The 18,809-nt window shown below is 35.6% G+C and overlaps 2 non-coding genes and 1 pseudogene across 2 annotated transcripts; all 3 read right to left on the reverse strand.

Moving 5' to 3' along the window:
- The window catches only part of LOC111404188, a 2,845-nt pseudogene extending 1,581 nt beyond the window's left edge, over positions 1–1,264 (reverse strand).
- A 715-nt stretch (positions 1,265–1,979) lies between these two features.
- Positions 1,980–2,051, reverse strand: TRNAT-GGU. The gene has a single exon. It is a non-coding gene; the product is annotated as a tRNA-Thr (tRNA).
- An 11,623-nt stretch (positions 2,052–13,674) lies between these two features.
- TRNAC-GCA lies at positions 13,675–13,745 on the reverse strand. The gene has a single exon. It is a non-coding gene; the product is annotated as a tRNA-Cys (tRNA).
- Positions 13,746–18,809: the final 5,064 nt, after the last annotated feature.

Consider the following 18,809-nt stretch of genomic DNA (forward strand, 5'->3'; position numbering starts at 1 on the left):
AATCATTGAAAAAAGAGGATGAATCAAAATATAGCTCCTACACCAAAACTAGGTGCAAAGAACTAACCAGATTGACCTAGTGGATAAATCAGGAATACAGAAACAAAATTAACAATTGGAGCAGAGAATGCAATTGCATTATAAGGTCACAATTGAACAGATCGAGCAAGCTCGAATTGACGTAACATGAAACCTATTAGTCCAAAAGCTCCATGGAGAGCAACAAAAGTCCACAGACCGCCTAATTTACACAACGAGTAATATCTCCTTGTGCTTCAGGACCCCACAATAACAATAAAGAATGCGCTAAACTATTAGCACGAGTAGAAACTACAGCCGTTAAGAAATTACAGCCTTCCAAATAGGAACTAGCCAATCCATGGGTATACCATGAAGTTACAAAGGTTGTACCTGTGAACCAAACTCCTAGAGCAAAATAGGCACAAGGAAAGAGTAATAGACTGGACCAACCTACAAAAATGAAGCAATCCCTCCGTAACCAATCATCCATAATATCAAATAAATTATTTTCATCTTTGGTAAATTTACCAAGGGCTATAGTCATAGTGATCCTCCTATTCAACTACTTCGACCATTTTCGAGCACCTCATAGTATTTTCAGTACGTCCGAAGATTCGATCAATTCTCTATGATTTCTCTTACACTGCCCCTTTCAATGGGTTTCGAAGATAAAAATCGTTTATTGGATTGGCCTATAAACTGACCTAGGGAAATCTATGAACTCAATTTGATTATTCTTTCTTACTAAAAATATGAACCATGAATTGTCTTCTTATGATTCATTAATCAGATGGATGAATCCTTTGAAAGAACTTTTCAAGGAACAAGCGATCCCCTCTCTCACTACTAACTGATCCTCCGATCTACCCCCCTCTTGTTTGATAACTAATGTTATTCTTAGATCTTGTTCGTGATATTGAGAAAAATAAAGATATTTATAGATTATTCTAATTTCTATGTATACTAAACTATTCCAATTACATTATTTTATTCCATTTTTTTTTCATTTTCTTTGAGTGTCTTCTTTGTTCTATCTCCTTTTCCTTCAGATAAATATACAACTCTAGAGTATATCTTCCCACGGGTCAAAGCAAAAAAGATACTTCGAATATTTTTCTATTAAGTTTAATCTCTTAGAAAGAGAGAATTTCCTATTTTTTCCCTAAAAAAAATGAAAGTCTCTTGCTCGCATCCATTCTCCATCACTTGTCGGAATAAAAATATCGGATGCAGCGATATAGAAATGTTTGGTACATGAAGCCACGATCTAATAGATAGTATCTAAATATACTTAGATACATATAAATTCATCTTGATCTGTAATCAAAGAAAGATAATGGAAATGGCTCTTCTCTTGTGACTTGGAAGAAAGGTTTCTCTGTAGAGGAAGGGAATAACAATTTATTCCCATAGAAAATCTAGGAACAAGAAGATTTAATTGGAAATATCGACAAATTCTTTCCAGGTCCAAAGAAATGAAATAAAAAAGGGGTTCCACTGTTCCAATTCCAATTTCATCTCTATCGAATTTTAATATCAGAATAGCAGATATAGTCATAATTCAATAGGTCAGGTCCACTTACTTTTTCTTTTGTTGATTTCAAATCTTTCCAATGGATTTGATTGGTATAATGTAAAATAGGGGTCTTTGGTGATTCAAGAGGCAGCTTATCATTATTCATAATAATGAGAATTGACTGAAAAAATGTTCAACTTTCTAACTAGAACTACTATAATCTAATTCAGTATAATGATAATGTATGTGATTGAAGAGGCAGCTTATCATTATTCATAATAATGAGAATTGACTGAAAAAATGTTCAACTTTCTAACTAGAACTACTATAATCTAATTCAGTATAATGATAATGTAGTATCCAATTAGTTAATTTTTTATTCCAAATAAAAAAATATCTCTATTTTTTGAATACTACGGCTGCACTTTTATGAAAAAACCAAAGCCCCTTATCGGATTTGAACCGATGACTTACGCCTTACCATGGCGTTACTCTACCACTGAGTTAAAAGGGCTTATTTGATTTAATTCCCGAATGAGTCACTATGTAGATAAAATCTCTATATGTACATATATTATATACATAAGTACATGCACTAGACTCGTAGTGGCTAGTGGCTGATTCTTGAATAATCAAATGGATTTACCTAGTAAGTCTAAGGTAAAATAAAATGAATTCAATACCGACCCTAATTTCTTTTATTGAATTGATCCCCATTAAAAAAAATTCACTTGATTGATACATAACATACGTGTACACTTAACAATTTTACATAAATTTCAGGATATTTCATGTGATGAAGAAATTCTACTTGTCCCCTGAACTAAATTCTTAGAGAAAATTTTCGATAACTAGATTTATTGGTTGTTAATTTCCCATCTTAGTGTGAGATAGAGCTAAGGATATCTCATCTTAACACTGAATGAAAGCAAAAAAATCGAAATTAACCTTTCCTTTTGTTTTCTGACGGATCAATCATTCCCTGAACAAATCCTTTCCCTCATATTATTTTTAGTTGTTTGTATTTTTTTTTAAATGAAATTATTTTAAAGAATATAGATTTCTATACTCTATTTATATAGAGTGTGGCGATTCTAATATTCTAATGAACGATTCATGAATATGGATGACGAATTAAAAAATTCTATAGAATTTTGAAAAATGGAAAGATCCCTCGAGTCTAATCATACCATTCCATTCTATTACAATTTCAAAAAACTATTCATACATGATCATAGTATGACAGCGGTTGGGCAAGTCGGCCCCCATCGTCTAGTGGTTTAGGACATCTCTCTTTCAAGGAGGCAGAGGGGATTCAAATTCCCCTAGGGTAGGGTACTATGAAAGGAAGTTGATCATGGATTACCAATAAGCCTAAAGTGGATTCCTCTTGGGTCGATGCTCGAGCGGTTAATGGGGACGGACTGTAAATTCATTGGCAATATACATACGTTGGTTCAAATCCGGCTTGGCCCAATAATTCGTCAATCTACCATGAGATGGTATAACCCCTTTGTCCTTCCGAAATATCCCATACGAAATACGAAGATCAAAAAAGAATAAATTTTTTTTCTAGATCCCTTATTTCCTTGAGATTGTAGTTCAATTGGTCAGAGCACTAGCCTGTCAAGGTGTAAGCTGGGGGTTTGAGTCCCGTCAGTCTCGATGGATCCAATAAATACATCAATTAATTTCTTCCTTTCTATGAAAGGATGTCGAGGGCAGAATTTAATTTCCGAAATAAAGGGGCTTTTTCTCTTTCCTATTTTTCCATTTTTTTAAAGTCCCATTGAAGAAATAAAAAACCCTAAAATAGTGATATTAGATCTTTTATACCGACCTGATGCGAACCCCGTAGCAACATTGACTACGAAACCCACAACGAGATTGACGAACCCAAGAAAGCCAAATTAATCCAAGAGTTTAGGATTAACCCAAAAGAAAGTCGAACCAAAAAACCCAATAAGAACGACGCTTGAAAGACCCTTTGATCACGCAATCCAAGAATTAAATCCAGTTGTTTGAACACCACAAGTTAACACTTGATAAGTTCGAAGTTGTTCAATGAAGAACGATGAAGAGAAGACAATGCGCCTCACTTTAATTCAATAACAATAATGTCAAAAAAATTTTAATAATTGAATGCAAACTCCTATTTATACTAAACCTAAAAACTAGGTAAAAATCGTGAAATAGTCGATCATAATCCCCAAAATATGGAAAAGAATCAAAAACTAACAAAATATGAAAAATTGCCAAAATTAGAAAATTCGTCAAATTTTTGGCCTATGCGACCGCATAGTGTATTTCCATGCGGTCGCATGGTTCAGTTCGGTTGGTTCCTTTGAGTTTCGGTAAGCACCTATGCGGTCGCATGATGTTTTAGCCTGTGCGGTCATGCAGGCTTGTTTTCAGCCTATGGTTTCGTTGCTTGATAACAAATTGATCCAAGTTGATTCGACCTTCGACCCGAACATGAAAGTTGCTCTATTTTGAGTCCCGAACATGGTTCCATCAATGGTTTCTTGAACGAGCAATCCCATCGCTTGTTTCACTTGCTTTGCCCTTGATCGCATCATTGGTCCACCATCGACTATTAACGGGTCTCATCTCGCACTTGCCTTCATCGGGCTCGACCCCCGGGTCATATCATCCCCTCCCTCTTCAAAAGGATTCATCCTCGAATCTAAACCTGCATCAAACAGAGAGAGATTAGATATATTAAAAGTAGCCGAAACATTGTACTCACCTGGAAGGTCCAACTTGTAAGCGTTGTTGTTTATCTTTTCAATCACTTGAAATGGACCATCGCCCCTCGGTTGCAACTTGGGCTTCCTTTGCTCCGGAAACCGCTCCTTCCTAAGGTGCACCCAAACCGAATCTCCTGGTTTGAATGTCACGCGCTTCCTACCTTTGTTTGCCTGCGATGCAACCAACTTACTTTTGTTTTCAATTTGCGCTTTTACCTTTTCATGGAGTAACGTAACCAATTCCGCCTTCTTTTTGCCATCTAAACTACCACGTTCATTCACAAGTAAAGGAATTAAATCCAAAGGAGTTAGCGGATTAAAACCATATACAATTTCAAATGGAGAATATGACGTAGTAGAGTGAACAGCTCGATTGTATGCGAATCAACAAATGGTAGAGACTCCTCCCAACTCTTCAAATTTTTATTGATTAATGTGCGTGTCATAGTCCTATTCACTACCTCGATTTGCCCATCCGTTTGTGGGTGACAAGTTGTGAAAAATAGTAACTTAGTGCCTAACTTACCCCACAAAACTCTCCAAAAGTGACTTAAAAATTTGACATCCTGATCCGACACTATCCTCCTAGGAACCCCATGTAAATGCACAATCTCTTTAAAGAATAAGTCAGCAATGTTCGTGGTATCGTCAGTTTTGTGACATGGTATAAAATGTGTCATTTTGCTGAACCTATCTACAACCACAAAAATAGAATCCCGACCTCTTTTAGTCCTAGGTAACGCAAAATAAAGTCCATCGAGATATCAACCCAAGGCTCACTAGGTATAGGTAAAGGTGTGTACAAACGTTGTGGTAAAACCTTAGATTTAGCCTTTTTACAACCTATGCATCGACTACAAATTCGCTCTCACTTTTCATCTTAGGCCAATAAAAATGCTCCTTCAATACATCTAAAGTCTTTTGAACCCCAAAGTGTCCCATCAATCCACCACTATGTGCCTCCCTTACTAACACCTCCCGGATAGAACAATTAGGAGCACATAACCTATTTTCCCGAAATAAATACCCCTCATGCCTAAAGAATCTATGAACCGCCCCCTTTATGCATGATAAATAAATATCCGAAAATTGAACATCTTTTTCATACAGTTCATTAATATGTTTCAAACCCAAGTAGCTTAGAATCAAGAGTAGTTAGCAATATGTGCCTTCACGACAATGCATTCGCCACCACATTTTCCTTACCTTGTTTATACCGAATGACGTATGGAAAGGTCTCAATGAATTCCATCCACCGTGCATGCCTCTTGTTCGATTTACGTTGTCCCCGCAAGTGCTTTAGTGACTCATGATCGGTGTGTATTACGAACTCCTTTGGCCATAGATAATGTTCCCAAGTCTCCAAAGCTCAAACAAGTGCATAAAGTTCTTTGTCATATGTAGGATAATTTAAAGCAGCTCCACTCAATTTCTCGCTAAAGTATGTAATAGGCCTCCGATCCTGCATTAAAATTGCTCCAATCCCTATTCCTGATGCATTACACTTAATCTTGAATGTTTTATCAAAGTTAGATAATGCCAAAATAGGTGCTTCACACAATCTACCTTTAATAGTATTAAATGCAAGTTTCTGTTCAATGAAAACCTACACTCTTTTAACTACTTCCGTGAGTGGTGCGGTGATAGTGCTTAAATCTTTCACAAATCGCCTATAAAAACTAGCCAAACCATGAAAACTCATAACTTTCATTATGCTTTTAGGTGTCGACCAATCTCTAATAGCTTTTATCTTTTCATCGTCTACTTCTACCCTATTAGCACTAACCACAAAACCAAGAAATATAACTCTATCCATACAAAACGTGCATTTATTAAGATTAACATAGAGTTGTTCTTTCCTTAAAATAGTTAGCACACATTTTAAATGTTCCAAATGCTCTCCTAGGTCTTTGCTATAGATTAAGATGTCGTCAAAATAAACTACAACAAATTTTCCTATAAAGGCATGTAAAACATGATTCATTAAGCGCATAAAAGTGTTAGGTGCATTTTTGAGTTCAAACGGCATAACCAACCATTCATAAAAATCATATTTAGTTTTAAAAGCCGTTTTCCATTCATCACCCTCCCACATACGAATTTGATGATACCCGCTCTTTAAATTAATTTTAGAAAATATGCAGGCACCATGTAATTCATCAAGCATGTCATCTAACCTAGGTATAGGGTGACGATACTTTACCATTATATTATTGATAACCCTACAATCCACGCACATTCGCCATGTTCCATCCTTTTTGGTACAAGCAAAATCAGTACCGCACAAGAACTCATGCTTTCCCTTACGTATCCTTTGCTCATTAACTCCTCCACTTGCCTTTGAAGCTCCTTAGTCTCCTCGAGATTACTTCGATAAGCCGGTCGATTTGGAATGATAGCTCCGGGTATGAAGTCAATTTGATGTTCAATGCCTCGAATAGGCGGCAATCCACGTGCATCCTCCGAAAATACATCGTCGAATTTCTGTAACAAAGACTTAGCAAAACTAGGGAGGGGTGGGTTAGTTTCCTCAAAATTGAGGAGTGATTCCTTATAAACGAACAAGATCATCTCTTTTCTCTCAACTACCGGCCTCCTCAAATCACTCTCTTTTGCAAAGAAATTCGCTCATGTTTTTTCTCTTCTCTCAGGGTACTCTCTTTCTTTTCTCTCTTGTGATTGCTCTCTTTTTCTCTCTAATGGCTATCTCAACATTTTCTCTCTTTTTCTTCAACTCACTATTTGCTCTCTTTTTTTTCTAACTCTTTTGCTCTCCTCTGTTCTTCATTTCTCAATTTTAATTGGTCCTCATAAACTTGCGCCGGTGTTAATGGCACAAGAGTAATGGTCCTTCCATCCTTAATGAAACTATATCGATTTTGTACCCATCATGCATAGCCTTCCTATCGTATTGCCATGGTCGCTCCAATAAAATATGTCCCGCTTGCATTGGCACCACATCACACACTAACTCGTCTTATAACTCCCAATTGACAAATTAAGTAACACCCTTCGATTCACCATCACCTTGCCACTCTCATTCAACCATTGCAATTTATAAGGTCTCGGGTGCCTCAACAATGTTAAACCCAATTTTTCTAAAAGAAATACACTAGCTACATTAGTGCAACTACCACCATCAATTATAACACTACATACCGTATTGTTGACATGGCATTGAGTGTGGAAAATGTTCTCCGGTTGCAACTCCAAGTCATCCCCTTTGACATGAGTAGTGAGAGCTCGCCTTGTGACTAGTAGATCTCCAACCGGCCCTTCAACTTTTTCTTCTTCACTAACACCCTCCGACACTGGCATGTCATCAAACTCGCCATCACTGTCGCTCACAATCTCTCCATTATCTAGCAACACCATCGCCCGTTTGTTTGGGCATTGAGAAGCAATATGCCCCGTTCCCAAACACCTAAAACATTTGATGTCCCGATTGCGCGACGGTTGTGCCTCCGATTTTGATATTAGTTTGCTAGCGTTTTCATACTTGCCCTTTTGCCAATCATTTTTACCTCTAGGTACGGCCCCATTTTTGTTGTTGTCATCCCACTTCGATTTTCATGTTGGATTAGGAGTTGAAGTACCTAACGGTTGCTAGACATCCCCTTCCTCTTCAATTGCCTCTCGACCTTCATTGCCACATGTAACATGTCCTCGATTTCCACATAGTGTTGCAACTCTACAACGGTTGCAATATTCCAATTTAACCCATTCAAGAACCGTGCCATGGTAGCTTCCCGATCTTCCTCCACATTAGCCCGAATCATAAGAATTTCCATCTCCTTGTGATAATCCTCTACGATTTTCAATCCTTGGTACAAACCTTGCAATTTTTGATGGATTTTCCTATAATAGTGACTCGGAACAAACCTCTTCCTCATCAACACCTTCAATTCATTCCAAGTGCTAATTGGTCTTTCCCAACCCCTACTGATGCGAACCCCATAGCAACGTTGACTACGAAACCCACAACGAGATTGACGAACCCAAGAAAGCCAAATTAATCCAAGAGTTTAGGATTTACCCAAAAGAAAGTCGAACCAAAAAACCCAACAAGAACGACGCTTGAAAGACCCTTTGATCATGCAATCCAAGAATTAAATCCGATTGTTTGAATGCCACAAGTTAACACTTGATAAGTTCGAAGTTGTTCAATGAAGAACGATGAAGAGAAGACAATACGCCTCACTTTAATTCAATATCAATAATGTCAAATGTTTTTTTAACAATTAAATGGAAACTCTTATTTATACTAAACCTAAAAACTAGGTAAAAATCGTACAAAAGTCGAGTATAATCTCCAAAATATGAAAAAGAATCAAAATCTAACAAAATATGGAAAATTGCCAAAATTGGAAAATTCGCCAAATTTTTGGCCTGTGCGACGCATGGTGTAAATCCATGCAGTCGCATGGTTCAACTGAAATTGCACTTTTGGTTTTTGGTATGCATGTGTGCGGCCACATGTGGTTTTGCCTGTGCAGCCGCATGGTGTTGTCTTCAGCCTCCGCTTTCGTCGCTTGATAACAAATTGATCCAAGTTGATTCGGCCTTTGACCCGAACATGAAAGTTGCTCCATTTTGAGTACCGAACATGGTTCCATCAATGGTTTCTTGAATGAGCAATCCCATCACTTGTTTCACTTGCTTTGCCCTTGATCGCATCATTGGTCCACCATCGACTATCAACGGGTCTCGTCTCGCACTTGCCTTCGTCAGGCTCAACTCCTGGATCATATCACCTACGCCGTGATGGAAGTACTTGATCCCACCAAGATATCGCTTAATCCACAAATTCAAGCACCACCAATTTTACCTTTTTCTCCTCCGAATAATTATAGCACTCAAAGATCATCTCAACCTTCCTTTCCCACTCTAAATATGCTTTCGGATCGCTTCTCCCCTTAAATTGCGAAATAGTCATTTTAATACTCCCCAAATTTTCATCTACTTTATCTCCCAAGTTATTTCTACCCCGTCTTTCCATCCTATCGCCCCTATGCCTCGCTCGACCCATATCAATGTCATTTTCATCAAAATCATCCTCATCACTATGATACTCATCCCCCGATTCCCTAACATTAGACATCTCCACTTGTCCCCGGCTAAGATTAGCAACTGTAGTACCTATTTGCGCCATCCATTCCCCTTGCCTATCCACCTTCTCCTTAACATCACCAAGTACCCTTTCAAACCTCCTTATCATATCCTCTGATGCATTGTTGTCATTACCATTTTGGCTTGAATTAGAACCTTCTCTTTCCGACATCATATCATACAATTTTTTTATGCTTCACAAAGATTTCACTTGGAAAACACTCATTATGGTTTTTTCCTCTATTAAACTCACCACTCGGCCTTTTACCACTCAAAGTCTCCCTCCAAGAACTTCAAAGAACCAAGTGAACTAAATCAATTGTTTTACCGGGAATTCAAACAAATCGAATATTAATCGAAGACTACGAGACTCAAAGGACTTGAATAAGTGGAATAGATGCATGTTTTGACAAGAATATCTGAATAGACTCAATAGAAGATTGAAAGAATCGAACCTAATTGAATATCCCAAAGTCAAACACAATGTAGGAATTGTTGTTGGTAGAAAAACAAAATCAAACAATAATAATATCAATTTTTTTATTTGTTTGTGAACAGTACTTCGAGATGAACAGTACCTTGAATGTACAGTAACTTTTTTTTTTGTACTCATTTTTTTTTTTACTCCTTGATGAAAGAAGATGATTAAACTACCAACAACTCAACTCAATGATGAAAAGAAAAACAAGAACGAAGAAGAACTAAGAACGGACAATTAAAATTGAAGAAGAAACTAAGAAACAAAATTAACGACTCAAACAAATAAAGAAAAGATATAACCTTCAATTAATTTGGAGCCAAAGCTCTGATACAACCTGATGCGAACCCCGTAACAACATTGACTACGAAACCCACAACAAGATTGACGAACCCAAGAAAGCCAAATTAATCCAAGAGTTTAGGATTAACCTAAAAGAAAGTCGAACCAAAAAACCCAACAAGAACGACACTTGAAAGACCCCTTGATCATGCAATCCAAGAATTAAATCTGGTTGTTTGAATGCCACAAGTTAACACTTGATAAGTTCGAAGTTGTTCAATGAAGAACGATGAAGAGAAAATAATAAGCCTCACTTTAATTCAATATCAATAATGTCAAGTTTTTTAGCAATTGAACGGAAACTCCTATTTATACTAAACCTAAAAATTAGGTAAAAGTCGTGCAAAAGTTGATCCAAGTCGATTCGGCCTTTGACCTGAACATCAAAGTTGCTCCATTTTGAGTCCCGAACATGGTTCCATCAATGGTTTTTTGAACAAGCAATCCCATCGCTTGTTTCACTTGCTTGCCCTTGATCGCATCATTGGTCCGCCATCGACTATCAACGGGTCTCGTCTCGCACTTGCCTTCGTCGGGCTCGACTCCCGAGTCATATCATGGCCTCATCTTTATCAAACTTCTTTGTCTTCATCTTCGTCTTCCAAAAAATCACAAGGAGTTTAGAACTTAACTCTTTTTTTTCATTTCGCTTTTCTTGTTTGTTTGGGTTTGTAACTATCTGACTAATCAAAGTGCAAGGGCAATCTGATGAAGTATCATCAGATGATTGTACAAGGAAGATGAAAGGTAGGTTATAGAAAAAAGAAGGGAAACAAATGATAAATAAAGGAATTTTGGATTGATTGGGTTAGGAATCTAAGTTTGGATTTGGTATGGATAAAAGAACTTCCTATGTTATACTATTCAAGTCTCGAAGATGAATTGATTTGATACCTCAGATATTGTTATTCATGATATTGATCCGATTCAAGATCGTCGAGCGGTAAATCATTCATTGAATTTACAGGCGAAAGATTTATCATCTCTATGGGATTAAATCCCGAGTTATTGCGAAGTAAAAAAACCGATGAGATTATGGAAGTAAATATTCTTGCATTTATTGCGACTGCACTATTCATTCTAGTTCCTACCACTTTTCTACTTATCATTCAAGTAAAAATAGTCAATCAAAATAATTAATTCAATTTAATTTTCAAATTCATTTGAATGAAACTTTCCTTCTGAGTTCTTGTCAAAAATGGACGAAGTAAAATGAAAAGGATTCCAATTTCGTGTCTTAAATGAAATGAGCAGACTATAATCGACAATATTTTATGAATTCGATAGTATGTTGAGAAAGAAATAGATGAATCTTTCTTACCATACTATCTATCTCTTAGTCTATAAAGTTATACTCTAAACTAAAGATAGAGGCTTCATTTTAAATAGATCAATCTAAAATATTCCCTTCATATATGTGTATATAAATTCCCTATATTGTATGGAATTGACATAGCACCCAATTCTATTTATTTGCTAGATCTACTTGTTCCGATCAATCTAAAATAATTGCCTTAACTCTTATCTTATGATTTTAATTATGATTCGAATTACTAGATTTTTTATGATTTCCAATCTGAATATCGGTATTTATGGAAAGAATCAATGATTGAAAAACAATATGGGCATATAGATTATTAAAATCGCTTAGTAATCATTTTTTTAGTATTTTGAAGAAATAATTGATTTAACTATTGGCAAGAGGACCACAGGCACTTCTTCGGATTTCAAAAAGGAAGAATAAACCTCACCGATTTTTAACGCTTGAACCATGATATGAAATAAGTCAGTCGATAAAGAAAAAATCTCCTTTCTATAATTAGAAACTCATCAGTAAATGCACAATATGTGACTCACCTGAGGCAAGATCTTATTATTGCATAGTCTCTCGTTAGACAACCACAATGTCTATATCATCTCTCATAGAAAGTGTGTATACACTTAACAAAATGACTTCTTCTTTGAAGAGTCAAGAGGGATAAAAAAAAGGTCTGGTCTTCCTCAGTATCCATCTAATCTATAAGGATAGTAAGAGCCCCCTTAATTGAAATAGAAAATTTCAGAAGAATTAGATTGGAAAAAATTTCCAATCATCTGGATCCCTTTCCTTTTGAAATACAAATATGGGAATCATTGAAATAGTTCTTTGATTGAAAGAGTATGATTCCTATCATACATTACTCCATTGGACTCCAATGGAATTGAAAATTAAGATATTTTGATTTTAAATAGTTCAAAACGCGTTGCAGAACAATCTATAAAAACAATTGATACAGTTTGATTCCTCAACTCAATTAGTAGTACTTCTAAAGTCCACTTCTTCCCCACACTACGAGTGAAAGGAAAAATGTAAAGACTACCATTAAAGCAGCCCAAGCAAGATAATCATCTGGATCCCTTTCCTTTTGAAATACAAACATGGGAATCATTGAAATAGTTCTTTGATTGAAAGAGTATGATTCCTATCATACATTACTCCATTGGACTCCAATGGAATTGGAAATTAAGATATTTTGATTTTAAATAGTTCAAAACGCGTTGCAGAACAATCTATAAAAACAATTGATACAGTTTGATTCCTCAACTCAATTAGTAGTACTTCTAAAGTCCACTTCTTCCCCACACTACGAGTGAAAGGGAAAATGTAAAGACTACCATTAAAGCAGCCCAAGCGAGACTTACTATATCCATGTGAGTTATGTCCCCTATCTCTATAAATATGAAGGAATTATTCCATTATTCCTTTCTAATAATAGTGGAATCAATGGTGCAGAGTCAAAAAGGGATTCTGATCGAACACTATTAAGAAAGCAATCCAATAAATGATTCTTTTTTTTGAATCATGAAAGATTAAACACAAGCAAATACATAGTAACATCTCAAGGAAATGGGAACATGTAGGAATAATAAGGCCTATTCTTTTTTTTTTTGTTGACCTTCATAAGTAAAAACATAAAGGGGAAAATCACAAAAAAAGAGAAATCACTATATATTATAGATCCATATTTCCTTCTTTGTTTGATCTAATCCGTACCCCCTTTCCTGATTATCGCTGTGAAAGAAAGAGGGAGGCTTGACTAGGTTGCCGAAAAGAAAGAATTTAGTTTTACCCCTTTTTCTATAAAAGTCAATTATCCATCTAATCTAATATTGATTGAATACCTGAGCACTCCAAGATTCTCGCGAGTCTCTCGTATATAAAGTAACTTCCGCCCCTCTCCACATGAATCAGATTTCCTATCAGACTCTCCAATCTAATTCAAGATCCAGTCATTCGACACTACCTTAGTAATAGAAGGGAATCATGAAGTCTTGAAAGCCCCTCTATCATTAGATTAGAATATTTCCTTGAATCCTAGATGCAAGGATTTACAATCTTTTAGAAAACCCTTAGACTAGAATCAAACAAGTATTAACAGAACAGAAGAGAAAAAAAGATTTAGAGCTTTTTGTTGATTAGGCGACACCCAGATTTGAACTGGGGAAAAAAGATTTGCAGTCCTCCGCCTTACCCCTCGGCCATGCCGCCAAAATGATACAAAATGGATATGATAATTTTCTTGGATTACGGAATTTTTATTGTACTTGCATTTTGAGTCCTATTTTTCTGAATTATTTTCCTAAAAGAAACCTCCTTTTTTTATTAGATTTGATCCATCCCTTCGATTGATTGTATAGTATCTGAAAATCCACAATGCTAAAAAATATCTCTTTTTTCTATTGTGAAATAAAATGTGGATTTTCAGCTAAAATTTAGGACAAATTTAAAGAATTAACTATTGACTGCTTACTTCAAATTCATGGGCAATTTCGGGATTTGAATCTCCAAATTGTATTTTCCAAATGACATTATAAAATACAAATTGAGACAGAACTAATCAGCATTGATTTTTTTAATCAAAAAATCCTTATCAATTTCTATTATAACAAAATAGATTAGTATATGTAAACCCCAGAACAGAAATTATTACACAGATATCTATTATTTAGATATGTTGTCGATAGGGAATTATTAGAAAATTATCATACTTCCATTTTGCATTGAATAGAAATTTCATTTTGATGGAGCACGACCCCGACTGTTCCGAATAGAGCGACAAAAAAAGAAAAGTTGGATATTATAGCTATCTGCACAGCACACGTGTTTAATAAATGAAACTCTTCTTATACAGTTTAAATCCTATATCTACTCAAAAATAACTAAAGTCAAAATATCTTCTCTGCAAATCATTTTTTGAACAATAACATCCATAACATAAAGGTGGTTAAGTGTTAAAAAAATCATATATTGCTTCTGATTTTTTCATCTTTATCTCAGTGAAAAGATCAATTGTCGAATCCTTTTATTTTTCTCAAATCGAAATATGTAATATCATAATAATGGTAGAATTGTGATCATTTTGGTTTTTCTATTCTATACAAAACCCTATACCTTAATAAGTCTAAGTAGTAGAATTCTGTTCTAGGAATGTTTTATCAATTCCTTTGGATATGTTGCAAATTCCAATTTAAGTAGAAAATTATCTTTATTCCTCCGTTCATTTGTAGTTCATATATTCCATTACAAATATGAAGTCGGATAAAATTTCATGTGATTCAGTAAATAGAATAGGAATTCCATCATTGCTAGATCATCTATCTAATTCGCTATTTCAATGAAGAATGGACCAACAATTGGATTTTTTGAGAAATGTGAAATTCAAAATGCTCGGGGATGGAAATGAGGGAATGTCTACAATACTTGGATTTAATCAGATATAGTTTGAAGGATTTTGTAGGTTCATTGATTAGGGTTTGACAGAAGAACTTTATAAGTTTCCAAAAATTGAAGATACAGATCAAGAAATAGAATTTCAATTATTTGTGGAAAGATATCAATTGGTAGAATCGTTGATAAAAGACAGAGATGCTGTGTATGAATCACTCACATATTCTTCTGAATTATATGTATCCGAGGTTGAAAAACTAGTAGGGATATGCAAGAACAAACCATTTTTATTGGAAAAATTCCTCTAATGAATTCCTGGGAACTTCTATAGTAAATGGAATATATAGAATTGTGATCAATCAATTATTTCAAAGCCCCAATATTTATTACCGATCATAATTGGATCATAATGAAATTTCGTTCTATACTGGCACCATAATATCAGATTCGGAAGGATCAGAATTAGAGATTGATAGAAAGAAAGGATATGGGCTCATGTGAGTAGGAAACAAAAAATATCTATTCTATTTCTCTCATCAGCTATGGGTTCGAATCTAAGAGAAATTCTAGACAATGTTTGTTATCCTGAAATTTCTTTGTCTTTTCTGAATGATAAGGAGAGAGAAAAATTGGATCAAAAGAAAATGCAATTTTGGAGTTTTATCAACAATTTACTTGTGTAGATGGGGATCCAGTATTTTTTGAATCCTTATGTAAGGTATTGCAAAAGAAGTTCTTTCAACAAAGATGTGAATTAGGAAGGATTGGTCGACGAAATATGGACCGAAGACTGAACCTTGATATACCCTAGAACAATACATTTTTGTTACCATGAGACATATTGGTAGCCGCTGATCATTTGATTGAACTGAAATTTGGAATGGGTACACTTGATGATATGAATCATTTGAAAAATAAATGTATTCGTTCTATAGTGGATCTTTTATAAGATCAATTTGGATTGGCTCTGGTTCGTTTAGAAATTGTGGTTCGAGGAACTATATGTGGAGCAATTCAGCACAAATTGATACCGACTCCTCAGAATTTAGTAACTTCAACTCCATTAACAACCACTTATGAATCTTTTTTCGATTTAAACCCCTTATCTCAAGTTTTGGATCGAATAAATCCATTAACACAAATAGTTCATGGGAGAAAATTGAGTTATTTAGGCCCTGGAGGACTAACAGGGCGAACTGCTAGTTTTCGGATACAAGATATCCATCCTAGTCACTATGGACGTATTTGCCCAATTGACACATCTGAGGGAATCAATGTTGGACTTATTGGATCGTTAGCAATTCATGCTAGGATTGGTCATTGGAGATCTCTAGAAAGCCCATTTTATGAAATTTCTGGAAGATCAACATGGGTACAGATGCTTTATTTATCACCAAGTAGAGATGAATACTATATGGTAGCGGCAGGAAATTCTTTGGCATTGAATTAGGATATTCAGGAAAAACAGGTTGTTCTAGCTCGATACCGTCAAGAATTCTTGACTTTTGATGGGAACAGGTTCATCTTCGAAGTATTTTTCCCTTCCAATATTTTTCTATTGGAGCTTCCCTCATTCCTTTTATCGAACATAATGATGCGAATAGGGCTTTAATGAGTTCTAATATGAAACATCAAGCAGTTCCGCTTTCTCGGCTCGAGAAATGCATTGTTGGAACTGGGTTGGAATGACAAGCAGCTCTAGATTCAGGGGCTCTTGCTATAGCCGAACGAGAGGGAAAGATCATTTATACCAATACTGAGAAGATCCTTTTCTCAGGTAATGGAGATACTCTAAGCATTCCATTAGTTATGCATCAACATTCCAACAAAAATACTTGTATGCATCAAAAACCCGAATTTTAGTAGATGGTGCTGCTACGGTTGGTGGTGAACTTGCTTTGGGGAAAAACGTATTAGTAGCTTATATGCCATGGGAAGGTTACAATTTTGAAGATGTAGTACTCATTAGTGAGAGTTTGGTATATGAAGGTATTTATACTTCTTTTCATATACGGAAATATGAGATTCAGATTCACGTGACAAGCCAAGGCCCTGAAAGGATCACTAATGAAATACCACATTTAGAAGCCCATTTACTTCGTAATTTAGACAAAAATGGAATTGTGATGCTGGGATCTTGGGTAGAGACGGGTGATATTTTAGTAGGTAAATTAACGCCCCAAATGGTGAAAGAATCATCGTATGCCCCCAAAGATAGATTGTTACGAGCCATACTTGGCATTCAGGTATTTACTTCAAAAGAAACTTGTTTAAAACTACCTATAGGTGGTAGGGCTGGGTTATTGATGTGAAGTGGATCCAAAAAGGGTGGTTCTAGTTATAATCTAGAAACGATTCATATATATGTTTCCCAGAAACGTGAAATTAAAGTAGGCGACAAAGTAGCTGGAAGACATGGAAATAAAGGTATCATTTCCAAAATTTTGCCTAGATAAGATATGCCTTATCTACAAGATGGAAGACCTGTAGATATGGTTTTCAACCCATTAGGAGTACCTTCACGAATGAATGTAGGACAGATATTTGAATGTTTGCTAGGGTTAGTATGGGGTCTGCTAGACAAACATTATCGAATAGCGCCTTTTGATGAGAGATATGAACAAGAAGCTTTGAGAAAACTAGTGTTTTTTGAATTATATGAAGCTAGTAAGCAACATCGAATCCATGAGTATTTGAACCCGAGTATCCAGGAAAAAGCAAAATATTTGATGGAAGGTCTGGGAATCCTTTTGAACAACCCATTCTAATAAGAAAGCTTATATCTTGAAATTAATCTATCAAGTTGATGATAAAATCCATGGACATTCCAGTGGAAATTATGCACTTGTTACACAACAACCCCTTAGAGGAAAGGCAAAACAAGGGGGCAACGAGTAGGAGAAATGGAGGTTTGGGCTCTAGAAGGATTTGGTGTTGCTCATATTTTACAAGAGATGCTTACTATTAAATCTAATCATATTAGAGCATGCCAAGAAGTACTTGGTACTACGATCATTGGAGGTACAATACCTAATCCTGAGGATGCTCCAGAATCTTTTCGATTGCTCGTTCGAGAATTATGATAGTTAGCTCTGGAACTGAACTACTTCCTTGTGTCTGAGAAAAACTTCCAGATTAATAAAAAGGAAGCTTAATCAGAATGAATCAACCAAATTCTGATTTTACAGATTCGGAATGAGAAACTGTCATCCCAGTCAATCCAATTGGGATGCCCTGGACCTGACATGTCACTTGGCAGGAGTAACATGAAGCTCAGAATTAGGGGTGTAGTCAATACTCCCAAATCAAAAGGGGAATTGATCTATGGTCGATTTCGTAACAAATAAATACAAATTTCTATTTGTACCTCGTAAAAAAAAAAGACTTTTTTGTTTTGTGGAATTAACCTTTCTTTTGGAAAGAAATTATGTTCAAGTAAGCGCAAATATGTCATGGTTACAGGAGTCTATCCATCGCGTATAGGCTTTAAGGGCATCGTAGCATAACCGTCGAGGTGAAGTCGGGACCTAAAAGATCGCATGGATCAATACATAGACAAGTAAATCCCTTATGAATTCCAAGGTACTCCTTTACTTTCACTTTAATTCTTAAATTAAGAAATAAGGGATTCATCATTCGAAGGGAAGTAGACTACTCAAGAATTTCACATTTCATTTATGTCGTAACTGAATAACGAATAAAGAAAATCTAAATAAAAAGAAGGCAAAATCAATGAAATCTTGCTTGGTCTTCACTGGGAACTTGAGTAAGGAATAGATCTTTTTGGTTTGGGGTTTTCTAGAATTTGCAAGCGAGAAATCCTTTCTTTATTTGGTGTACCTACTTGAGCCGGATGAAAGGTGACTTTCACATCCGATTTTGAAG

The sequence above is a fragment of the Olea europaea genome, chromosome 11 (assembly GCF_002742605.1).
Source record: "Olea europaea var. sylvestris chromosome 11, O_europaea_v1, whole genome shotgun sequence".
Taxonomy (NCBI): Eukaryota; Viridiplantae; Streptophyta; class Magnoliopsida; order Lamiales; family Oleaceae; genus Olea; species Olea europaea.